Source organism: Capsicum annuum, chromosome 11 (assembly GCF_002878395.1).
Source record: "Capsicum annuum cultivar UCD-10X-F1 chromosome 11, UCD10Xv1.1, whole genome shotgun sequence".
Classification (NCBI taxonomy): Eukaryota; Viridiplantae; Streptophyta; class Magnoliopsida; order Solanales; family Solanaceae; genus Capsicum; species Capsicum annuum.
The window spans coordinates 49,919,769-49,947,387 of NC_061121.1; the positions used below are offsets into that span (position 1 = coordinate 49,919,769).

At 33.7% G+C, this 27,619-nt stretch overlaps 1 long non-coding RNA gene and 1 other non-coding gene across 2 annotated transcripts; one reads left to right on the top strand and one right to left on the bottom strand.

The window, feature by feature from the left end:
* The first annotated feature begins 1,481 nt into the window (after positions 1-1,481).
* Positions 1,482-1,586, top strand: LOC124889102. The gene has a single exon (XR_007047718.1). It is a non-coding gene; the product is annotated as a small nucleolar RNA R71 (small nucleolar RNA).
* Positions 1,587-10,838: 9,252 nt separating this feature from the next.
* On the bottom strand, positions 10,839-27,619 carry LOC107846987. Its single transcript, XR_001667235.2, has 3 exons — positions 27,503-27,619; positions 11,936-12,004; positions 10,839-11,857 (listed from the first exon to the last, which is right to left on the bottom strand). It is a non-coding gene; the product is annotated as an uncharacterized LOC107846987 (long non-coding RNA).

A 27,619-nucleotide genomic window follows, 5' to 3' on the forward strand; every position in this document is an offset into this window, starting at 1 on the left:
TTGTAAACATCAAATACCATCTCTTCATTATCTACCCTCATCTTAAGTGTGCCTTCTCTAACATCAATCAAATCTCATTCGGTCGCTAAGAATGGGCGCCCTAAAATAATTGGTGCCCGTTCATCTTCCACAAAATCAAGAACAAAAAAGTCAGCAGGAATAAAAAATTTACCAACCTTTATGAGGACATCCTCAATGATTCCATCCGGATATGCTATGATCCGTCTGCGAGCTGCATAACCACTCGTGTTGCTTTAGGCTCTCCCAAGCCCAATTTTCTAAACAATGATAGGGGCATCAAATTTGTGCTTGCCCCCAAGTCACTCAATCCATTGACTTTTTTTCCCCCAATTTGGATAGAGATAGCAAACTTTCCTTAATCTTTTAATTTCTTAGGGATTTTCTGTGTCATTACTGTACTACACTCTTCAGTGAGTGTTATAGAACTCATATCTTACAGTTTCACCTTCTTCACCACCACAACCCTCAAGTACTTTGCATACTTAGGCATACTCTACAAAATATCTAACAAAGGTAAGTTAATATAAAGCTCTCTGAATGTATCAATGAACTTTTTGAATAGGGCATCCTCCTTCGCTTTTATTTTTCTTTAAGGGAAGGGTAGTGGTAGACACTTCTTCACTGGTTCAGCAACTTTTTGCTTTAAGTACTCAGACTTTCTTGAATTTTCAGCAACTCTGTCATTTACCTGTTGGGTTACCACATCGGCATCTACCTCCTTAGTTGCCTTTGGAGGTTCTTCGTAAAGCTTTTTACCACTCCTCAAGGTGATTGCCATGATTTGTTTTGGATTTTTTATATCAGCAAGCAGACCACCTTCTGGATGGGTATTTAACGTTTGTTGTATCTACCCAACCTATAACTCTAAATTTCTCTGAACCATTTTTTGATTCTGTAATTTCGTTAAGATTTGTTTCAATATTTCTTTCGTGTTTCTCGTAGACTAATTCGATTGGGCCTGTGGCTGTGGGGCATTCCATGACTGATTAGGTGGCTGAGTTCGCTACTTCATGTTGTAGGCATTACCATAACTCAGCCTTTGAGCATTACCTACATACATCATAGATTCCGAATTTGAAGCACACATGGTCGTTGCATGACCACTATTTTTGCATATCTCACACCAACCTGCAGCTTGTTGGATGGCATTGACTGTGGCTGCAGGTTGTGTTTCTCTCAACTTCATGCGGCTGAATGTTGTGTTGATTAAATTCTACAATGCAGAAACCTGAGCTGATAGGGTTGTGAATTGGTCCACCTCCAACATTCTCGCAATTCTTTTCGTGGCACTTCTAGAATCTGAATGCCACCCTGGATTTCCTTGTGCTATGTGGTTCAGCAATGTGTACAACTCATCATAAGTTAGCTTCAATGTTTGACCACCTGCGGCTGAATCTAGCAAAATCTTTGTATTATGATTGAGAGATTCTACAAAAGTATGAGCAAGTACCTCATTCTACTGTTGGTGGTGTGGACAATCTTGAAGAAGAACCTTGAAGCGTTCCCAAGCATGATAGAGATTTTCATCAGGCTTCTGTTTGAAGCTCACTATCTTACTATAAAGTCTCACAGTCTTGCCTGATGGAAAGAATCTGATGAGGAACCTTTTGGATAATTTGTCCCATGTTGTGATTGAACTGGCCGGCTCTGCATTCAACCAAATTTTAGCTTCCCCAATAAGTGAACAGGGGAAGAGTGTCAGCCTCACCTAATCTGGAGTCACCCCAGTTGGAGTGAATGTATCTGTAAGCTCAATAAAGGTCTACAAGTGAACTTGTGGATCCTCATGTGAAAGCCCTGCAAACTGTCCACTGCTAATAAGAAATTGCACCATATTATATTTTAGCTCGAAATTCCCCCTAGTTGCCGGTCTTTGAATTGGGGAAGTCAAGTTCGTTGGAAGTGGGAATGTCACTTCTCTAACCTTCCTACAAGCTGCTTGTTGTTCAGCCATAGGAACAATAGTCTCTTGGTCTTCTTGGAATTGAGGAATTCTGGGGAGAAGGATTGTTTCTCTCCTGTGTTGATGGTAAAGTTGCTCAAGTTCAAAGCTTGGTTCAACCAAGTCGTGATCCCTTGCCAGCTTCCTACTTTGAAAACTTGTTTCCTGCAAAAACAAAACCAAGACCAAGCGTAAAAACACCAAATAAATCTAAAAGTAAAACTAAGTAATATAGAAGCCTTTAAGAAAGCCGAATATCGATCCCACAGAGACTTGATTTGGCAATGATTTAATTCTAGTTCACCGTTTAGATTAATTTAGTGCAAAAGTAACCAAAAAGAAAGTTTGTAATCTTTGTAAATAAAAAAATAAAATAAATAATGCAAAAATTAAATTCTTGAAAAAATCAATGGAAGAAAACCCGGGGTTAAAGCACTACGAACAATCGTACTATGTTATTGAATTTTATCCACTAATTTGCTTATCTTGGTTGTTGATTAGTAGGGTTAATTGCATAATCATGGTTTCCCAAACTATAATATTTTACCTAATTTGAACATTACAACTATATAGTTGAGCGGAAATGTAATAATCTAATTAAGTGAATTAAAGTTATCATCCTACATATGAATCAAGTAAGGCATATAAGCACATTCCTGTCATAGACGCTAAGTTTAATTCTTTATTTTATAAAAGAATAAAAATTCAACCTTTGTTTATTCTCATGTTCTATCTCCCTATTCCCTCTTCTGAAATTAAAAGGTCGACAATATATGTATTTTATGGGTGATCAATGCATAAAATAATTAAAACAAAAATAAACAAACAACCAAATATGATAAGCAAAATTAACGAATTTAATCTAAAATAATAGTAATCATGTTCTTGGCTTTAACCTCGGAAAAAAGGTTTTTAGCCATTAATATTCATAATCAGAATCCAAATAATTGAATACATGATATGAAAAATTAAACACTAAAAATAAAATTAAAACCTAATAAACCTTATAGCCGCCTCCGTCTTTTTTCTCCAAACAGTGTCCAAGCGTTCCATCTCCCACTGTAGCGTGTCAGGTTTGTATATATATATCCAATATTGTCAATTGTTGTCCATCTGTATATAATATATAATATACTCAAATTATTTTTGGGATTCAAGGCTGGCACGTGCATAAAGAGGCCCACCAGTCGCCTCTTGAATTACGTGCAATTTGAATTGAATTAGGACAATATCAACTAGGAGTCCGCGCTTTTTGATTTTACTGTTTTTGAACCATTGGAGCGACGCGTCGCTGAACGCGTTGGAACATGATGAGATACGTTGACTTCGCGTCGTCTCACTGGAATTTGCGTTCAAAAATTTGGTTAAGTATGGAATGTTCTATCCTTTGTCCATGCCTTTTGTAGTGTATTTTCAACGAATTTTTGACCTTTTTATCATTAATATATCACCGTATTTAGTTCACCAAGCCTCCTACAATATCACACACCACATATTAAAGATCAAAACAACACAATATTCTCAACAACAAATCAAAACAAGAGTTAGGATAAGGCAAATTCGCAATGATCTTCCACTCATTATTCCGACTTTTGACTTAGTCAAATTAAATTTTTCACATTACAAACAAGTTATTCCACTCATAATTACACCATTAAAATATTTGGAACAAATTAAACACATAAGAATCCACCGAGACCAACTAGACACACACCTAGTTACATGTCCTCATGCAACAAACACACAACAAAACACAACATGATAGTTAACCAAGAGAAACTTAAGGCACCTACTATAGTCAACTCAATTTCAGCTCAAAAACAACACCCCTTCCTGTTTTAAAGTTTTCAAAACCAATTATGTGGATCTATGTGGCACAATAATGTGATACAAAGGAATTAATATATGGCATTACATTAGCAACAAACAATAAAGATAATATACAGGTGATACTACCCAAACAAATAAGGAGCTAGCAACACAACCCATGTACCCTAATATCAAGAAGTCCCACTCTTAAAGTAAAATTATGCATATCAATGCAGGGATGATAATGAGACTCTCATACTAAAAAAGAAGTTCCAATCAATGTGCATAGAATAAATAGGCATGTCCTTATTTTATTTACCTTAGTTTTTTGGATAGTCAGACTAAGATCACTACAGGACTTTATTTGACTTGTCACTTAGGCTTGGCGGCTAGTATGGTACATTTGGAAATTAGTGAATAACCCTCCTTGACACTACAATTACATTTGGGGTCCACTTTTTAACTACTTTTTTTATTTTATTTCTTCCTTATTTCTTTCGTTTTTTGGTTTATTGCTTATTTAAGTTAGGTACGGTTTATTTTATTCTTTTCTTTTTCTTTTTTTTTCAAATTTTTTACCATACTCAATCCTACTTTCTTTTCTCTTGTTCAAACCCTTCTTCATACCTAATTATGAACTATACAAACTTATGATAGCCATCCTCAACTTTGGCAATTTTCCTGAGTTGAGGTGCACAATCCATGGAGGGACCAGGACCAAAGCAGGTTCATTATAATTAAACTGGGAAGGAGAAATGATAAAGCAAGAAAATCGGTCTATATAGTCTTAAAACAGGAATCAAGGGATACTTATTCACATTTGGATGTTCATTAAGGTTAAGAGTGGACTAGATCAAGAACGGGCTAGGAAACTCAAGCTAGTAAAACTAGTTTTCCGGGTTGAACTCTAAATTACTCAATTAAATGCAAACTTGTTTGAAAAATACTTTAGACATTGTAATCATATACTTGGACACTTAAATGCTTATTTATATCAATATGAACACGTTAAGCATACAAATTTTTCTCAAAAAAAGGCAAAATAAGCTAGAATAATGATACCGAAGTGTATAAAATCACCTCAGATCACGTATCCATGAGTCGTATTGGGTTCGGAGAATGGATTTCCAGGAAATTTTCTAAGGGTCAAAACCTAGGATGTTTTATTTAGCTAGCCTCTCATATCTCCAAACTGGAGCATCTGTGTCCCTCCTCATCACATGTCTGAACCATCGCAACCTCACCTACCGCATCTTGTCCACTACCAAAGTCACTCCCACCTTCTCCTAAATAATCTCATTTCTAACCCTATCACTCTTGATAAGTCCACACATCCATTGCAATATCCTTATCTCTGTTACCTTCAACTTTTGAAAAACATAATTAATTTTTGTCCATAGTTGAAGGACTCTGATTCATAAATTGAAATATACAACCAGTACACCAGACACTTCCAGAAAAAAACTAAAAGAAAACTAAATTCTTTCATATTAGCTACCTAGAAGCAGCTAGGAAAAAGATATTCCATACGATATTAGCTTCTACACTCTATTCCCTTACTGGCAAAATATTCTAACATCAAAACCTTTTAGTATCAATACCAAACACAATAGTCCAGTATTTATAGTAAATAAACATAGTGAATAAAAAAGAGAAAAAAGTAGAATGATTTTTTTAACAAGTAATATTATTAAGGAGCATCCAATCAGGCCAACTGTAAGTTAACAATGAAGTGCATGAACTCATTGTTGTTTTCTAGATAATAATAATCTAAGCTTAAAAGTGAAACAAGTATTGACCCTATTACTATCATTCTCATTCTAGAATGACTGAGGGCTTAAAAAGAGAGAGAGGCAAAAACATGTATTTAGAGATTGTTAAAAATTCAAATCACATAAATCCTCTGTCTAACCTGACCCTTTTATCTCAAATAAGGGGGGTAATAAGTATTGACCTAATACCATCACAGGTTCTATGTTGAGTTAAAGAAAAGAACTAGAGGTTGTTAAAATTGGCCAAATCATTCATAACCTACCCAAAACTTACCAGGTTGGGCATAATTTATTTCACTGATGAGCTAATTTGACACCAAACATGTTAGAATAATGAAACTTACTGTAAAAGCTATCTGTCTTACTGGAATTCTATCCCGGGGAGAGGACCTGCCTATTCGTTACCCTACAAAAAGAACTAAAATGTTTTGATCATACTGCAAGTCATAACTACCACGGACAAGAAATTTCATCTCATGAATATAAAGATAATCTTTTTAAATCTAGTATAATGATACTTCTTAATGTTAATAAGGTGATCCAAAAATAACAAGTTTTATACTCGCTACAAAGGATGAAACTTCAATACCTATATCTCCAGCTTGTAATTGCATAGATTGCATGGAAGGGGTCACATTCTCGAGAACATGCATCCTCTTGTTGTAATTAGGCCAAAATCTGAAGTGCAATACCTATTTTTCGTCCTTCACATTTTGCATGAGGCACCTCGATGAAAATCTTTGAGTAACTCAGCATTGTGGAGATCATCCTTATCTATTCTACGTTGAGGAAAAGGCTTATTATTTAAATGAGTTTAGTGATCATTTTGCAGAATTCAAGGATAAATGCCTTGAGGTAGCATATATCCTTGAAAATGTAGTTGGTTTTGAGAAGTTGAGTAGAGCACACTTTTTGAGTAATAGGTACGATGTGATAACCATAAACATCGTCGAGTCTCTTAATTCACTGTTGACAGATGAATAGGAGTACCCCGTGTCATACATATTCAATTTGATTTCTAAAAAGTTTGGTGAAAAGTTTAGGGAGAGGCATACATATGTCACCAGTTCAAGGAACAAACTTGTCCCTTTTGCGGAAAAGATCTTAAGGGATAATAAGAGTGTGAGCGACTCCTTGTATGTGACTAATATGAACAGAGATCTTGACTAATTCACCGTGTTCGATAGTGATGTTACTTCTAAGGTAATATTTTAGAGAAGACGTGTTCTTGTAGTTAATATGACTTGGTGAAACTGTCATGCGAACATGAGATGGTTGTTTCGCAATCAAAGTATGGCGATGGAGAAGGTTATGATAATTCCATCCATGAGTACTCTACGTTAATTTATAAAATTAAAACGTAACTCCTTTCATTCTCTTAATTTATTAAAATTATCCCTCTAGAGTCCGAATTGATTATGCCACAGGAATTGAAAGACAAGAAGATTTTTCCACTCGCCTATGATCCCGTACTCGAAAGGAAGAGAGTCGAGTGTGTTAAGGGCGTCGGTGAAACTTCCAGGTCCAAAATATGAAATAAGTGTTCAGTGTGAAAGAGACCCTGGCATAAGAGAACCACATGTAGCATGGCTATCAATTGTTAGATAGGCTTGTCTCTTCTTTTGTAATTCACACTACTATTTTTAGGGATCCCCGTATTTCTGTCAAATTTAATGTTATGTTGTAATCGACTCTATGCATTATCTATGATAGACCATACTAATCTATCATATATCTTTCACACGATCCATTGAAGAATTGTTAAAATCTATAATTGTTCATCAAACATATTATATCAATCTTTTTACCATCCTATCACTTCAATCACTGCATTTAACCTCTATTTGATGGTTTCAATTGATTAAAAGTTGCACTACATCTCTATTCACATAAAAAAAAATAGTTGGTATACAAAATTCAAACGCCTTCTATTCCTACACACGGCGACTTCTCATTGGTTGAGAATTTAAAACACCTTTTTCTATGGGTCTATTTACAGAGTGATATTTTCTATATGGCAAGTCATTCTACCTATACTACTCAGTGCAATAATTTTTTCATCTTCAAACAAGAGTCATGCCTCCAAGAAGAATCCCAATTCAACAAATCAGTAGAACGAGTACTCATCGCTACTACGACATTCTTCTCTTCCGTAATGACCTCAATCGCCTTTTCTCGGGATGGGTCAAGACAATATTTATTTTGACGTAAAGTCATATCGCTCATTTTGTATGGGAAATTTTGAAGAGGCTCGATCTGAAGGTCAGCAACTACATTCCCTTCCCCCTGACACACACAACATCACCCTAATTTAGTAGTTATTTTTTGTTTATTACATAAGAAGATTTCTTGGTTAGGATTTTTGTTAGAAGAAAACTTCTTTATCTTGCCCTTTTTGCTGGTTTTGATATTGGTAAAATGTAGGTATTTGCAATGAAAAATATTAATATAATGATTGCAGTTTGATAATTATCTTTGTCCTTTTTTATGATTTTTGTTTCTATGTTGGTAAGCGTCTTCTTTATGATTGTTATCTTTTGCACTGCTAACTTTTTAAATTCATATTGCTCAATCAATGAATATAACAGTGGACACGCTTGATAAAATATACGAAGAGTTAACTGTTTAATAATACACGTAGATCACACATATAGTCTATTGTAGACATAGCTTCCGGTCTATGCATGACCGAATATTTTTCAAAGGAATGTCATCTATCTTGGCCTATATCAATCCTCGACAATACATATAGGTTTATCGTAGACCCTTTGAATCAATGGACCCTCAGTAGCATGTAGTTTAGAAAAAATAATTAAATAAAAAAACTAAATTATGGAAATTGACACAGGAAGAGTTTAAACAAGTCATGTTATCTCATAAATTATGATCGAAGGGACATGTGGATGGGTAGTGGTTGAATAAACAACATTCTCAAAATATACTTGTGCTTTGAGGGTCCATTGATTCATCTGATCTACGGTAGACTTATATGGATGGTCGAGTATTTACACTTGGCAAGATTGATGGTTGACCCCATAGTTTTATCAACATGGTTGTAGACCCTCACTAACATCTTGATTAAAAAGAGAATAACTAAATTAAAAAATTATATTGTGAAATTTTACACATATGAATGAGTTTAAACAAGTCATATGATCATGTAATAGTCCACATAAATTAGGGGTGGTGATCAAAGGGGTATATGAATGTAGTGGTTGAACAAACAACATTTTCTTAGTAATGTTTCTAAAAGCACAAGTATGTTTAAGGATGTTGTTTGTTCAATCACCGTTGATTCACATACCCCTTTGATCACCACCCCCAATTTATGTGGACTATTATACGATAATGTGACATATTTAAACACCTTCCTATGTATAAATTCTCACATTTTAGGTTTTTATATTTAATTAACTTCTTTTAAACAACGTGCTAGTGAGGGTCTACAACCATTTAGATAGACCTAGGGGGGCTACCATTGATCATAGCAATTTTCCATACTCAACTAATCATATAAGTCTACCATAGATTAGATGAATCAATGGACCCTCACTAGCTTCTTGTTTAAAACGAAATAATTAAATAAAAAATTAAATTATGAGAATTTATACATGTGGAGAAATTTAAACAAGTCACATGATCGTGTAAGAGTCCACATAAATTGGGTGGTGGTGATCAAAGGGGTATATGAACGGAAAGTTGTTGAACAAATAACATCCTCAAAACATATTTGTGCTTTGACAAACATTACTCTGAGGATGTTGTTTGTTTAACCACTACATTCACATTCCCCTTCGATCACCACGCCAATTTATGTGGACTATTACATGATCATATGACTTGTTTAAACTCCTTCATATGTGTAAAATTTCACAATTTAATCTTTTTATTTAATTATTGTCTTTTAAATAAAAAGCTAGTGAGGGTCTACAACCATGTAGATAGAACTATGGGGTCAACTATCGATCTTGTCAAATGTCAATAATCCACTATCCATATAGGTATACTGTAGACAGGATGAATCAATGAACCCTCAAAGCACAAGTATGTTCTTAGAATGTTGTGTGTTCAACCACTATCCACCCACATACCACTTTGATTTCCACCTCTAAATTGTGATCACATAACTTATTTAAACTCCTCCATGTGTGTCAATTCTCAGAATTTAATTTTTTTTATTTAATTGTATTCTTTTAAACTATATGCTACTAATGGTTCATTGATTCATCTGATCTATGGGCAACCTATATATATGGTGGAGTATTAACAGAGGTCAAAATTGATGACAGTCTATTAAATATCTTTAATAGTTTAAAATAAAATTATTGTTCCAACGATAACAAACGACTAATTTTGTACTTCTTAAACAATAACATTTCTTTTTACTTCATATATAAAGTCCTCTATCTCTTATTAATTCCTCCACTTTATTTTATTTTAAAATTCTATAATGTCCCAAGCATTTCAAACATCTAATTCAAAAATGACTCAAATTTGTTGTTGCAAAAATGTGACTGTCTTGAGGATGTTACGCATGCACTCAAATCTAGGTCACAAATTTTATAACTATGTAGTTGGAAAAGTGGGTTTTGTATGATTTTTTTTAAATAAGTAAATCGTTATCTAATTATTAATTTTTTCCTTGGATAATGGTGGATTCTCATATTTTAAATGGCTTAACGAGGTATCAATTCCAAGCAGTCTATCAACGTTGAGTTCGAAATCCGACACATTAGATTTTCATGACGTTGCAAAGTTTAATCTGCTACAAAAACTTCGAGAATACAAAGAAAATAGAGATTTTTTCATGACATTGTTCAAAAAAATCAAAGAGTAGAGAAATTACATGAAAGTATTTCTATAAGACACCCAAATAGAGAGGGATAAACTACAATAAAAGTTGATTTTCATCGAAGAAAAGGAGAATGATCTAAAAATGATGTTATGTGGTATGAATGATCTAAAAATGATGTTATGTGGTATAATGCTAGTATTCGTTATTTGAAAAAGTGTAACATGAATGTAGTGGTATTGAATAAATAAAACTATTTTTATTTTACTAGAATATTAATACTGTTATTCATAGTTGATCAAACTACGCATCAACTTAAAATCGACTGTGCTAGTAGTTTACAAAAGATCAAAAATGCATTCTATGATGTTAATCAATTTTGTATCATCTATGATAACATAATACATATTCGAATTTTTTGAAAAAACATAATTTGATAAAAATCGATTCATACAAAATCTTAAGAACTTTCATACAATAAAAAATTGTTTCTAATATCATCAAATAATCATTCAATTCATTTGTTGTCCAAGTAAAATAATTGTCTTAAACTTTCACCACATTATCATTCAAATAATTTTTTCTCATCAACAGTAATGTTATCATTGATAAAACAATGATACCCATCACCACATCATCAACATCTTCTTCTTCCTCCTTTTTCTCTTCTTCCTTTTTCCTCCTTTTTTACTTGTTCTGCTTCTTCTTTGTCTACTTCTTCTTTTTCTTCTTTATATTCTTCTTTATCTTGTTTCTCAGCTTGTTCCTCTTTGTCTGCTTCTTCTTCCAGTTCTTCTTCATCTATTTTCTCTAATTCTTCACTTTTTTTTTAGTTTCTTCTTTTTCTTCTATTTTTCATCTTCTTCCTCTACTGCTTCTTCTTTTTCTCTTTCTTTTTCAACCTTATCTTCTTTAATTCTGCTTCTTTCTCTCCTATTTCTTTTTTTATCATAATTCTACTACTTGTTCGTCCTTCTTTTTTTCTTCTTTTTCCTCTTCTGCCATTATAGTGGTCAACTTATCAATTTTACTTTTTTCTCTTCATTCCTCTCCTCTTCTTCAAGTTCCATATGCACTGTATCATGTTCTAAAGTGTAATGACATTTATAGCAGAAAATTAATCCACTACATAAATTATTAAATTAAGTTGCCTCGTTCATGTTGTTGCTCATCCTTTAATTTTTTTCTTTATTCTTTTTTCTTTGATATAGGCAGCAATATCCAACATGACCTTCTCGAGCATAGCAACACGCTTATGTAGATTCTCATAGAGAGAGGTGTCTACTACAATTTTTGAGGTACTCGAATAATCATCATCACCAACATTTGCTTCAATAATATTACCACTTAAAATTTTCGTCATCACTATCTCTGTGTGAAGTAAGAACATTCTTCCTTTGTAAATCTTTCTTCAATCCACTGAGGAAGTTATTCTTCACTTCGTCTTTAATATGGCTTAAATGTAATCATGTAATTAATCTTCATCTCGCGAACAGTAGGGATGATGTACGGATGCACGTTCTACAGTAAATAATTTAACAATCACATAATATTCAATATGACAGTAGCATTATTGCATAATAAAAAATAAATTCATACCTCTATAATTTTTTTTTATAATTGAATGGGTCAACTTCGATTATCTTGTTCTTTTTTATAGTGTATCATCTGAGGATGCAGGAAATGAAAAAGGACTCATTAATTGATTTTTCAGCAAATTATCCAAGATGAGGAAGGCCTCATTGATCCAAATCTATAATCAATACAATAATAAAAAAATAGATCATAGTCTATAACAGACTATATATAAAATATGAATCTATGATAAATTGAATAAAGAATTGATGATAGATATCGTGAATGTCCAAGAAAATTCAAATAGAGCATAGGATGTCTTCTGCTTCTCATCAAATACTTCTCTCTTCTTTTTTAAGTCTATTTTCTTTTTTAGATAATCTATGATCAATTAAAATATCTCTTTTCTCCATGAATAGCTCTCGAAGAAACTCAAAGAATCCACCATTCGAATCAGTTTTTTATCGACAACCTTCATCAAATTTTTACAAGTAACATGATGTGCAAGAACCACAGTAAACAATACTTAAAACTTTTGATCCTCAGTCTACTTATTCCTTCTAATCAACTATAACAACTTCACCAATGTTATGTTTTGTTTTTCATCACTTTAAAGCAAAAAGGTTTCCCTTTCTTTAACACCTTCTTCAATTTTGATTCACTGGGATATGATGAACAGTTCAACCCCGCGATCAAACAAAACTCCTATAATTCAAAACGATCTGTCTTATTATTCACACAAAATCATATCTCATGCAATATCTTATCGTTCTTAACATATCGCAACAACAAATAATGGACCATCTGTCCATTTAATTTTAGATGTTGTGAAATGTTTCTCAAGTGTCCAAAACAGAACTGCATAAATCTTTTTTTAAAATTTTGGCCAAATAGAATTTGCTTAAAATTTTGATACATGACTATTCTTGATCTAATTGATATCATTATTGGAAAAGATCCAACCCCGTCCATCAAAGTTCGAAGTTCATACCACTCCATGAAAATATACCTTGAACAAAAAGACACAGATAAGGAATCATTATGAAACACCCTGAGTTTTTGAACTCTCTAGGAACCATACGACTCAAGCATACTAGTGGTATATTGTGCAAATGACTTAGGATCCCAAATCGTATAATAAACAGTGTGTTCTAGGTTATTTTTTATCCAAGGTACGACAAGGATCCATACGAGTTGTATGGAGATGGTACGACAGAGTAGGACCAATCGTATATTAAATAGTATCCATTATTGATCATGTACAGCTATAGGGTACCAATTGTACGATGTTCATACGAGTTAGGCCATGAACTCATATGTTAGACAGAATTGTAGTCTAATTTTCTGCCTAGGGTATGATTTAGGGGTACTACTGGTATGAATGGATACGGGTGAGGGGTCCAAACCGTACCCACCTGTGTTATTTCTATTATAGATTTTAAGCTGGGGGTATTCTGGATATTTCCTACCACAAAACCTTAAGACCCCACATCCTACAACATATTTTATCCTCTCATTACTTACTTTATAAGATTAAAAAACACTCTTTAAACTCTCTCTAGCAACCTCTCAAGAAGATTGGGCTAGGGTTTATTAAAGGTGGTCATCTAGGCTTAAGAATCAAAATCTCTCCATGAATTTTCATAACCAAGGCATGTTACTCCTCCCAAATTGTTAGTTCAACTGAAATCATGTTTTAATGAATGGTTTTCATGGTGTTATTATGATATTATTTGGGTTTTAAAATATATGTTGGGGGTTTTGGTTGTTCTTTGTTGGATAATGGTTTCCCATATTTTTCTTACGTCTTTCAAGTTATAATGGTGGTTTGAACACATGGTTGCATGGGAATGGTCAATTGATACTTGATTTTGGTTTTGGAAACTATATGCCCTCAACATGTTTGTTAAAATGCCTATGAGAATGGTTTTGTCACATAGTTTGACTATCATTGAAAACCTTTCACTGCATAATATGGTAATAGGACCTAAATTGGTTTAAATACTTTTTAAATAATTTTTCGAAAGGCCTTGGTGGCCATGGATTTGGCTAAATATGGTTTTGAAAATCTTATGGGGTATAATGGAATCCCCTAAGTGAGCAATCTATGAAAAACTTGTGGGGTATATAGGAATCCCCCATATGATTTTAAAAATAAAATTTTGGGTACATGGGAATTCCCTAAGTGTTGGTTAATGACATTGCTTGCAAGTTATAGTCGGTGTAACAATACCACATTATAATACCTTAATAATTGACTTCTAGAATTGGTCGTTTGTTTATGTGTTAAATATTTTAAATGGTCAATAATGGGGGTTGTGATACCTACCCGTGAAGATATGAGTCCAAAAGGTTGACATTGGAAACTCATGTTTGCCAACATGAAGATTGGTCTTGATGACCTCGTACTTATGGGGTACAAGAGAATTCTCCAAGTATATACTCGTACATATGTATCATAGAGGGCAAAGGGTACAAGGGAATCCCTGGCCACCTATAGTATCTTCAGTTTGTGCGGCTACATGGATCGAGGGTCGTTCAGGGGGTAATATTGGACCCAATAGCCCGTGGGTGGATTATGATGATAAATCTACACCACCCACATTAAGGTTTTAAATGTATGCTAAACTCGGTTCCCTTTTCCAACATGATATATATATATATATATGTATGTATGTGATTATATATGGTTATTTACTTTTATTTTGAATAATTGTGTTATTTTATCCTTACTCCTGAGTACATGCTAGTGTTCACCCGTTAACCCTTCTTCGAGCATTGTATCCCCACATAATGCAGGAACCGACCATACTATCACACCTCCTACTCAGTGACTTGGTGATTCGGGGATAACTTGAGTCAGACTAAAGTGGTGAGCTTTCATTCTTCAAAAGGCTCATTCCATGTTATGGTTTATTTTATGCTTTTGCTATTCTCTTGACATTTGCTTTTAGCTATGGTCTGGGGCATGTCCCGAATTAATATTCTTGGACATTGTTTAGAGGCTTTGTATGGACAATTGTGAACTTAGGTATATTTTAGTTTGGTTTCGTTTAGATGCTATGACTTGATTGGTTGGTCACGGTTCTAGAATTATTACAAAGTCATTGAGATATTAATACTCTATCTTGTTATATGTTCAGAATTCATCTAACGCGAGTTGTATAGTGGTTGGTTGGATTGGGTATAGAGGGTGGTCTCCGATCTCGGTCAGACTTGAGATGTTCGATATGATGAGGCCCTGGTTCGAGTCATGTTACATTGGTATCACAGCCTAGGTTTTGGTGTCAGGGTATGTCCATAAAGCTGTGTTGAGTAGAGTCTCTTTTATGGGCGTGTAGCGCACCCCACTTATAAGGGAGAGACTACAAGGCATCTTGGAGTGTTTGATTTTCTTGTTTTTATATTTTTGAGCTATAGAGTTAGGGTCTTGAACTCTCACCTAAATCTTCTTTTGTTGATTTTTCAGATCATGCCCTTCTAACGTTGTGAAGCTTATGAAAACTCACCTATCCCATTCGAGAATGACGTAGATAGATCTCGTCCAACTCATGGGGTGGAGACCCTATCGGGGATTGCTGCATCTAATTTTCCCCATAGAATTCTATCGGTCTCTACTGACCCTACTCTGAAAGATGACACTCATGTTCAGTCACCCCAAGGAGATGTTACCAATGTTAATTTTTATGTTCTATTCAACAGTTGACCCAGATAGTGACATCTTTGTCACGATAATACATTTTTATTAGAGGGAGAAAGAATAAGGCAAGGTCAAGAAATAGACGAAGAAAGAAATCCCAATATCCAGACTGGGTGAGGGGTTAGAAGAATAGTGGTAAAAGTGGTGGACAATGGTTAGAGTAAAGGAATCCAAGAAGTTCCCAGGTGGTTGTCAATATCCCTTATTCTCAGTTTTCTGGTGATTATTATTTTTGGGTTGGTGGAGCTAAGTCAGCCCTATCCTATCATCCCTGCCAATTTTGTGGTCTGTTGTACCATGGTTATTGCAATAAGGAGAGGAATCAGTGTTTTAGATATGGTTAGTTGGGTCACATATAGCAAGAGTGTCCCACAAAAGTTTCCACTAGGACAAAAAGAATCACGATTGCCACCTCCTTAGATCCTACACCAAGGGGTGTTTCTTCTGGATTAGGCACTAGCCGAGACTGTCCTTATGATCTCACTACCTGACAGGAGTCCAATGCATCACCTGATGTCATTATTGGTGCATTGAAACTCTTTTCCTGTAATGTGTACTATTTACTTGATCTGGGGTCCACTCTCTCTTATGTAACCTCATTTGTGGTTCTGCATTTTGGTTTTGGCCTAAAGTGCATTTCTGATCCTGTCTTTGTGTCTACTCCAGTAAGTAACTCTGTGATTGGTAGACCTGGGGTAATCTACTCGTGGGGTAGACTATATATATATATATATAATATATATATATATATACATATATATATATATATATATATATTATGTGGGGTGCTCAATAGGTAGTGCATGATGGTTTATAGACACTAAGTTTGAACTTTAGATATTGATTTTGGTGAAGGGGGTATATTATCTTAAGGATAGCAATGCAAGATTTGTAGGGGTAGATTGGTAGGCTTGGTAAGGTGTGCGGAAGAAATGAGGTTGATCACTTAGGGAATACAAGGGTAGGGAAAGTTGTAATATAAAGACTGGAGGTCTAGGTTGAACTGATGGATTGGGTCTAAGTCATTGAATGGGTTAGGGCGTAGGGTTTGTGAGGCTATGCTTGACCCCAGGTAGAATCTGAATAGATGAGGTTTTAAGAATAAAAAAGCCAAGTGTTACTAGTACATGTCTATAGTGATACCCCTTAGAGCGGAGTGTTGTGTTTTTAGGTGTAGTAAGATTGAGATCAAAGGGCTAATCTTAAATTTTCTTCTACCAGTGGACTTCAAGGGAAAGTTGATATGAATTTACTCCTATTCTAAAAATTCCCTCATATTTCGATTAAGAGGGCACTCTACTAGTGTTGCACGAATTCTAATAGTGCTTATGCCTAAAGTCCGTATTCTATGTGTCGTGTATGTCCATACTCCAGCCCCTAAATCAAAGGCATTAATGGTCCTCATAAATCCAAGCCTCCAAGTGTTCAAGCTCTATGCCATGATACTCATGACCCATAGATTCATGTCTCACTTCTTGCCTGGTTCTAAGAAACAATAGTTTTAAGCGACAATCCTCGCTTTGTTCCCTGAATATGAATCTCGGATTTACGTTACACTACCTTTGGTATATGCAGACATGTTTCTTCTGGTGCATAGTCCTAAGGACTCGTACTATGGTGTGTTTATTTCGGAGTAACCTTTCATTTATAACCTTGGTGGTTGCTTTGGAGTACCTTATTCCTATTGTATCGTGTCTCATTTCGTAGGTATCGCCTTGGGTAGTATGACAGATAGGAGTTGTAATTAGGAAGTAACCCCCCTCCTTCTTGATGTTTATACTCTAGTTCCCTAGTGACCCTTCTTATGTTTGGATGGTGTACCCTTGGAAGCATAGTGATGTGTTGGACGAGAGAGTAGATGTCCTTTATTGTGAAATCCTGGCGTGACTACTAGAGATAAGGTTATGAGTGTAGATAGAAAAATAAGATGAATATTGTCATACTAAATAGTTGTAGAGGGGAGGTGTGGTGAAAACCTTTGTTATAGTGATTAGGGGTGTTATTTTTGGTGAGGAAATCTATACAGTGGGTATAGTAAAGATAGGCTGGAGCATGGTGATTGATAAATACCCAACCATGTGTTATGCGGCTATAGCTCCTTGATTATAGTGATAGACGAGGTAGTATTATCAGGGCAATGTAAAGTATAGGGTCCCGTAGTTTTCACTAGCAGCTTTAACTCAATGTTAGTCCTTAACATGGGATGGATATGGGGCTATACTCAGGCCCTCGTAGTTATGTGTTCGCGGGAAGGAGGCAGGGAGGTTGAAATGTAGAGGTGTTATCTTCGTAGTTGAAATCTTGGCAGAGAGTGTAGACATATGTAAGGGATATTAGATGCATTGGTTAGGGAGGAAGAAGCTTTGCGGGGAGCTAGAGGGTACATAGAGTCCGAATACCCAATTTTTGCTCTCCGTTCTGGATATTCGTGCTTAAAATAGGTGTTCTTCACCACATCTTTGTTTTCTAACTTAGTTAAAGGAAAGATTGATTTTCTTGCATCCTTGTTTTTTAACTTGCTTAAAGGTCAGAGCAGGTGTGTTTAGGGTTTAAATCATGCTAGTCATGCCTCGTTCTATCATTTGAAGATTAATGATCCAAGTGGGGGAGAATTGAAACACCCTGAGTTTTGACCCTTAGAAATTTCATCAGTTTTTGAACTCTCTACGAACCATACGACTTAAGCATACTAGTGGCATGTTGTGCTAACGACTTAGGAGCCCAAGTTGTATGATAAATAGTGTGATCTAGGTCATTTTTTTCCAAGGTACGACAAGACTCTATACGAGTCCTATAGATATGGTACGACAAAGTAGGGCTATTCATATGTTAAACAGTGTGCATTCTTGATTATGTACTACTTAGGGTACGACTATAGGGCACCAATCGTACGATGTTCATACAAGTTAGGCCATGAAGTTGTATGTTGGACAGAATTGTAGTCCAACTTTCTGCCTAGGGTACGAGTTAAGGGTACTACTCGTATGATTGGATACAAGTGAGGGGTCCAAATCGTACCCACCTGCGTTATTTTTTTACAGCTTTTAAGCTGGGGGTATTCTATATATTTCCCACCCCAAACCCTTAAGACCCCACGTTCTATAACACCTTTTAGCCTCTCATTACTCACTTTTGAAGATTTAAAAAACATTCTTTAAACTCTCCCTAACAACCTCTCCAGAAGATTGGGCTAGGGTTTATTCAAGGTGGACATTTAGAGGATTAAGAATCAAAATCTCTTCGTGAATCTTCATAACCCAGGCGTGTTACTCCTCCCAAATTGTTAGTTCAACTAAAATCATATTTTACTGGATGGTTTTCATGGTGTTATTGTGATATTGTTTGGGTTTTGAAATATATGTTGGGGGTTTTAGTTTTTCTTTGTTGGATAATGTTTTCCTATGTTTTTCTTATGGCTTTCATGTTATAATGGTGGTTTGAACATGTGGTTGCATTGGAATGGTCAATTGATACTTGGTTTTAATTTTGGAAACTATATGACCTCAACATGTTTGTTGAAATATCTATGAGAATGGTTTTGTGTCATAGCTTGATTATCATTGAAAATCTTGCATTGCATAATATGGTAATGGGACCTAAACTAGATTAAATAGTTTTAAATGATTTTTGGAAAGGCCTTGGTGGCCATGACTTTGGTTAAAGATGCTTTTGAAAAACTTATGGGGTACAATGGAATTCCCAATGTGAATAATCTATGAAAACCTTGTGGGGTACACAGGAATCCCCCAAATGATTTTAATAATAGAATGTTGGGAACATGGGAATCCCCTAAGTGAATGTTGGGAACATGGGAATCCCCTAAGTGTTAACTAATGACATTGCTTACAAGCTATAGTCAGTATGACGATACTACATTATCATGCCTTAATCTTTTAATTGGGCAATAATGAGGGTTGTGATAGCTAGCCGTGAAGGTGTGAGTCCGAAAGGTTGACACTGAAAACTCATGTTTGCCGACATGAGGATTGGTCTTGATGACCACGTACTTGTGGGGTACGAGGGAATCCCCTAAGTATATACTCATATATATGTATCATAGAGGGTGAAGGGTACAAGGAAATACCCGGCCACCTATGGTATCTCCTGTTCGTGTGGCTACACGCACTGGGTCCCGTTCAGGGGATAACACTAGACCCATATAGCCTGTGGGTAGATTATGCTGGTAAAGCTACACAACCCAGGTTAAGGTTTTAAATGCATGTTAAACTCGAATTTCTTTTCCAACATGACATCCGAATTTAAATAATTTAGCTGTGAAGCTAGGACTTCCACCTGGGAATATTAAAATTCTTGGATACAAACTTTTTATTCCTAGAATTTCAAAAGTTTCTCCACTCTCACTTGGTAGATTGTAAATCTGTCTGGTGAATGTCATATATTCTTCCTCTTTTGGATGGATTTTTCCGACTTGAAAAGAAGCAAATCTTTTTCCTGCGGAAGAGTTAGTCCTTTTTCTAATTTATCAGAATTTTTTTTAGTTTTCACTGATGTTGTTTCTATAGGGAATTTTCCTTGTGGCCGGCTTTTAGTTGTGTCAGAAGACTCAGACATTGGTATATCCGGGCTTACTATGGAGATGTTGTTGGCACTAGGTGCTAGTGGGACATCTCCTGCCACTTTGTTAGGGATTTTTTATCCCTTTGGTCTAGTATCCAGATGTTCATAGAGAAGTTGAAATTCTATGATATTTTTAGCTTGATCAGTATTAAACTGATTTAGTTCATATTATAATTTTCTCGCCTTTTCAGACAAGCCTGATAGTTCATCACGAGTGTTAAATAGCATAGGATTTTTTTCATTTATGGCTTCTTCAATGTCATTCATTCTTTGGAATATCCTATTGACCAACACCTGGGTTCTATTGTCTATTTGGACGTTTCTTGAACGAAAATTTGCAAAAACATTGTCAGATCCTTTAACATTTTCTATTTTAAAAGAATAGAACGACAACAATACCTTCCGTATGTGTAACCTTCTGTATTGTGGTTCGCAAGGTAATTTATTAAATATCAAACCTAATATTTGTGTGTTACCTATTTTTACAATAAATGATTTTGGTAATAAAAATGCTGAAAACTTTTGTATCCCTTTTATTACCGCTAGTAATTCTTTTTCATTTGTGGAATAATTAACTTTTGCTTCATTAAAAGTTTCACTGGTATATCGGCAAATTTCATTTAAATCTGTTTGTAATAATGCTCCCCAATGATAGTCAGAGGCATTTGTTTGTAAGACTAAATTGTCTTTTGGTTCAGGTAGTCTAAGCTTTGGAAGCTTAGCAAATTCTTCTTTTAGATTTTGAACACAAAGAGTATGTTCATTGGTCCATACTAGACAATTTGACTTTCTAATTAGTTTTTGCAAAGGATTTCTTTTCTTTGCAAGATCCGGATGAATTCACCTGCATAGTTTAAACAACCAAGAAATTTTTGTCTCTTGTTTCATTGTTAGTTTATTAGGAAATTCTATTTTCTTTGAAATATGAGTTGTAACTCTATTTCATTTTTTGAAATAATCATTCCAAGAAATTCTATTTCATTTTTGTTTATTTCAGCCTTTTTTTGTCTTAAAACAATTGTATTTTTAACATAAATTTTTGAAAATTCTCTGAGATGTGCTAAATGTTCTTGGTAGTTTTCTGAGCATACCAAAATATCGTCTATGTTGACAATTAAAAAATTCTTTTCAGAGAATATTTTATCTAGTTTTCTTTGGAAGATTTGGGGCGCATTTTTTAATCCAAATGTCATTACCAACCATTCATAATATCTATTAGGAGTGCGAAATATTGTTAGAGGGATTGATTCCTCTAATGGTTTAATTTGTCAAAACCCACTTTTACAGTCAAATTTTGAAAAGTATGATTTTCCTTTAGCAAGGTTGATAAGATTGTTTTTATTTGGGATAAAATATCCATCAAAAATATATTTTTTATTTAGCTCTTTATAGTTTATTATCATTCGAGCTTTTTCTCTTTTTTGTTCCGCATGATTTCTAACCATAAATGCGGGATTGCTGTGTGGACTCCTGCTTTCCCTTATTAATTTGAGATTAAGGAGTTCTTGTATCTGAATCTTAAATTCAATTTTATCTTCTTCATTGTAAAGTGTGGGTTTAACTCTTATAATGATACTAGAATTTTTAAGAATCAAAACTGTCTTTTCATGATTATTGTCTCATTTTTTTCAATAGATTTTCTCCATAAGAGTGTTATAAATCTTGTTTTATTTTTTTCAAGATTAAGACATTTACATGAATATTTTTTTGGGTTATCCAAAAATTTCTTTCAAAAATTCCCCTTTCTTTTGTTAAAACGTAGGGATTATGTTTTCTTGAGATTTTTATAAAATGATTACATAGAGTTTTGAAACTAACCATGTATATTGTTTGATGATAATCCTGAAAGTGTTGTATAAAATTATTTTTGAGTAACAAATTAATTTCTAGTTTATCATAAGCATAAACATATTTTATTGAAAGAATTTTAGTAACTAAAATTATTTTCACATTTTCTTTATAATGTGTGAGCTTTTCCCTGTCACCTGTAATACTAGCAATAGAAGCATTAACATGATTATTTTTTCAATTTTTTATCGAAAAAGTTTTAGCGAAACTGGCTTCAGAATCATTATCTATCTGACAACATGATGTCAATTTTGTTTCATAGGTGGTAAATTCTACGAATACTACTACTCTAAAAGAGGTTTCTTTTGGCATTTAGATTTTAGGAATAAAACAAGTTTTACCGTCTAAGGTTATTTTAATTCCTTTCTTTTGGATATTATATTGATCTAAGCTGTTGAGAAATGTTCCTCCTAATATTATATTATAATCATTTTCATGATTGGTAATATAACAAGGAATGGTTCTTCTAATTGATTCAAACTAAATTGATAGTTTTACCATTTTTGACCAGTTGTAGTTGTTTTCTTCAAATGTTTTATAAATGTAGGGGGTACCTTCATACGTGGTTAAACCATCTAGGATACTTTTCTTAACATGATTTGCCGAAGATCCTGATTGAATTAGGATGGTATGTTTATTCCAATCTCTCCCATTAAAGAATCTTCCTGAAACTTTAGTAATGTTGTTAGAGCTTTCATTGGTAATTCTTCTAGAATTACCTTTTCTTATGACATTTCTCTCATACTCTATAGAGAGTTTCAGGTTTGAGGTATTTGAGCTTCCTATTTCTAGGGCTCTTCCAACTTGAATTTCATATTTACTCAGGATTTTTGCCTGTTGAACTTCTGTTTCAACTATTCTAGCTATCCCTGCACATTCTTGATCAATTTCAATCAAACTTTTATTTTAATAGACATTTCTATAATTTGAATTAGTAACTGTATATAGAGCTTGATAATAAATGTTCATAATATGGTTACCTGATTTAAATAAATCATCTCTTTTTACCTGAAAATGCAGACTTAAGGCTTCATTAAAGTTAGCATCTTTCAGTGATATACAATACCTTGTATAGTAGGTAAATAATAATTTGGTGTAAGCCAAATTTCCTTCAACAATGCCTAGGTTTCCTTCCCTAGTGTTAATAAATCTTTCGTCCAAAAGGTTGATAACTATTGGACAATTAATTATTTCTTTGAAGGTGAATTTTACCATTATTTGGATTCCTCCGAGATGAACATAAATCATCTTTCTTGTTTTTCTTTTCAGAATTTTCTTAGAATTTGATCGATCATAGGCTTTGTTAATAGGTTAAGCTTATGTTTTCCAGTAGTTTGAGTAATCTATATTGCCTTTTCAATTTCTTGATATTCCAGGTCTGAGATTTTATCTCTTGGAAATGTTCTTTGTAACCTACTAAGCAGACTATCCTCCGTTCGAAGGTTAAATTTTAATCCTTGGATTTTTCTTAATAATTCTCCATAGAATGTTGCTTTCAAAGCATATCCTCGCTGATCTTCTTCAGTTTCTATAACTTGAGTGATTTCTTCTAGATTCTCAATTTCTTGATTCATTCTTCTAAATCAGTGCTTGAGTCTGAGAATTCTTCATAGAGTTCTACGTAAAAATCTTCACTTTTGATAGATGTTACTGACTCCAAGTCAAAATTAATTTCTTGTCTATCTATTTTAGAGATTTTAACTTTCTTTTTATTACACCCATAACTTTTGTGGCCTTCCTCTCCATAATTATACTACTTACATTTGTCTATAGATTTCTTTTTGAAATTTCTTCATTTTTTGAAGTACCTTTTTCTTGGTACATAATTACTTTTGAAAATATTTTTTCTTTTGATTAATCCTTTCTGTTTTCTTTTTCTTTTTAAAGGATTTCTTTCATGACATCCCCATTGTAATGCTGCTTCTGTATCTTCACAGCAAATTTGGGTGTTAATTCTTTTGATTTTTCTTTGTATATTATGTAACATACAAAGCTGGATAATTCGTTGATTATATTATGTAACATACAAAGCTGGATAATTCGTTGATTAAGGAATGAAATTCTTTTCCCGAATGAATTGCCCGTTTGATCTTCTTTAGCACATTCTTCCCTAAAATAACTAGTCCAAAATTCTGGTAGTTATTGAAAGTATTTATCCATAAATGGCTTCATGTTTAGACAACTGTCAAACAGATTGTAGTACTATTCTTCAAATTCACAAGTATATTCATGAATACAACTCACTTTACAAATTTAAAGTTTCTCTAGTCATTCTGCTGCTAATAGCGTTTGTTTTTCCTTTCCTTTAGAGACATCCCCTTGGATATCTAAGAATTTGCATCCAACGTATTTTACTTTATGGTTTATTCCGCTCTGATTAATTTTTCAAACTGCTCTAGAACTTCAATTTTAAAAATCTTTGCAGCATCTTCTGATACTCCTTTAAACCAATTGTTTACCTTTCTTGTAAAGGTGTTAATAGCAATTAAATACTTTTCATCACTGGTATAATTTACTCTTTTTCTCATGATGAAGAATAATTCTAGATTTTTAGTCCATAAATTCAGAAATTCTCCTGGTTCTCTTTTACAATCTAGATCTAAAAACTGAGTAAACCCAACATCTCCTATTGAAAGTCTATTAGGCATGTATTTAGCCTTATTATTGTTATGATATTGACTATTATAGTCTTTTCTTTTTTGGATTTAGGTAAGAAATTACCTTTTTGCATAGGCTTTGTAAAAGAGCTTCCTTCTTGTTTAGGACTCCTAAAGTTTTCTTGTGGTCCTCCTGTATCTCCTTTGTTCATAAGAACATGGTGATCTTGGTCTTTTAGATCAAGTTCTTCTAATGCATAAACCAATTTGTCTATGTTATTCATTTGATTCTTCTATTTTATTTTTTGAACTAGAACCTTCTTCTAATTTGGAACTAGGATTTTCTTTTATTTTAGGAGAATATTTCTCCTCTATTTCTTTCCTTAATTTCTTTTCTAGAAAGCTAGATATAATCTTTTCGTCAAGGCTTCCCTTTTGATATGTACCTTTATTAGAGAAGGTAGGAGCGAAAAGTTCTCTCCTAATTTTCTTTCCTAATTCCTTATCGAAGGCGTTAGCTCTTTCGATAAGGTTATTTACCCTTATAGGTGAGTTATCTTTTATAAGCTTGATTTCTTTCTCTATTAGGTTGATTTTAACGGCTAGATGCCTTTGCATGTTCATAAGGTCGTCAAGTTTTTGTAAAATTTCATTATGACTCATAGTGAGTTAATATGGATTAGGCTTGACCTTATGCTCATAGTGGAAAATTTTGAGTTCCAACTGAAGTATAACTTCTCTTTGAGAGAATAGTGATTTTTCGCAAACTCCTGCGAATAAATTATATTCATAGCAATTTTTTTGAATAATAAGTTCTTATTTTTTATCCGAAAGTAATTTTAAAATTTGTTCTTTATTTTGTTCCTTATTCATTTATTTTTATTTTTGGACTTCAGATTTCCAATTAATTTATACTCTAATCTAGAAATTATGGTGATTAGCTGATCTAATCTCATTAGATCTTCTTTTGTATTGTTAATTCTTTTATATTCAAAATAAAGACTTTTTAATTGTTCTCTTAATTTCTTTATAAGTTTTAGTATGTTTACGAGGTCTTCTCATAGAGTATTTTAATCTTATGTTTACGAGGTCTTTTCATAGAGTATTTTAATCTTATTTTTACAAGGTCTTCTTATAGAGTATTTTAATCTTATTGGCTCTAATACCAATTTGGAGGGTGTTGTCCACAGAACAGGGTATATATATACATACATACATACATACATATATATATATGTATGTATGTATGTATGTATGTATGTATGTATGTATGTATGTATGTATGTGATTGCATTTGGTTATTTATTTTGATTTTGAATAATAGCATTATTTTATCCTTACTCCTGAGTATATGCTAGCGTTCATTCGCTAACCCATCTTCGGGCGCTGTATCCCCACGTGATACAAGAATCGGTCATACTATCACACCTCCTGCTCAGTACTTGATGACTCAGGAACAGCTTGAATCAGACTGAAGTGGTGAGCTTCCATTCTTCGAAAGGCCCATTTCATGTTATGGTTTATTTTATGCTTTTTCTATTCTCTTGACATTTGTTTTTGGCTATGATCGGGGGCATGTCCCGACTTGATATTCTTGGATATTGTTTAGAGGCTTTGTATGAACAATTGTGGACTTGGGTATGTTACGATTTGATTTGGTTTAGACGGTATGACTTGATTGGGTTGGTCACGGTTCTAGACTTATCCCAAAATTATTGAAATTTTAATACTCTATCTTGTTATATGTTTGAAATTTATCTGACACGGGTAATATAGTGGTTGGTTGGATTAGGTATAGGGGGTGATCTTCGGTCCCGATCGAACTTGAGATGCCCGACACGATGAGGCCCGGTTCGGGTCATGTCACATTATCCCCATCAACACTATTTTTTCACTATCCTCGCTCGCTTCACTATCATTACTACCACTACACTCAGCAACATCATAACCAGACTTAACAGTTTTACTATAATCATCAACATATTTATCTGTCTATCATGCTCTTCGAATCTGATTTCAACTCTTCTGTTTCAATTTCTTTTCTTTTAGAGACTTGTTCAACTGCCTCACTATTTCTTTTTCTATTGCTAGAAGCACAACCAGACGCAGTAGCAACAATGTCTTTAACACCTCCTATAGCTTTATCCAGTTTTTAACAAAATCTGCACTTAACAACAATTTTGTCATTGTCAATTCATAGATCATAAGTCTACTAACAGAAACAGGTCAATGCTCAATTCAAATAGCCAAAATAACTAAGAATTATCCCACCATTCAATAATGCAGTACACAAAAATAGCATGTAAATTAATTTTTTAAAACAAATTCAAAATCCAACAGTATGATCGACCAAAAATTTTCAGTTAAATATGCAGAATCAAAACTCAACTATTGTTACGAAATCAAACTAATTAGCTATAAAATTTTCATATGTTCACTATTTAATCAATCATATTTGAAAAGAATTTCCTATACCTAAAAATTTAACAAAATCTGGGGGCTTGTCAATTCATAAACCACAAGTCTACTAACAGATATAGATCAATTCTCAATTCAAACAACCAAAATAACTAAGAATTATTCCACCATTCAACAATGCAATACACAAAAATATCACAACTGAATCAATTTTAAAAAAAAAATCAAAATTCAACAGTGCGAGAAACAAAAAATTTTTTATCGAATCTGCAGAATCAAAAATCAACTATTGCTACGGAATCAAACTAATTAGCTATAGAATTTTCATATTTTCGCTATTTAATCATTATATTTGAAAAAAATTATATACTAGGATTCACTACAAAATGGATAACAAATAAAATAAAGTAAAATGGATCTAGAAATAATCAGAATTTTATTTTAACTTACCTTAGTACGAAAAATGAAGACCTTCGCCGTTGGAGAAGAAGATGAAGCAAAAATGAACTTTGAAAGTTTTTCCTTGGGAGCAGTGGAAGAAGAGGAATTTTGGAGGAGAGAGAGGGG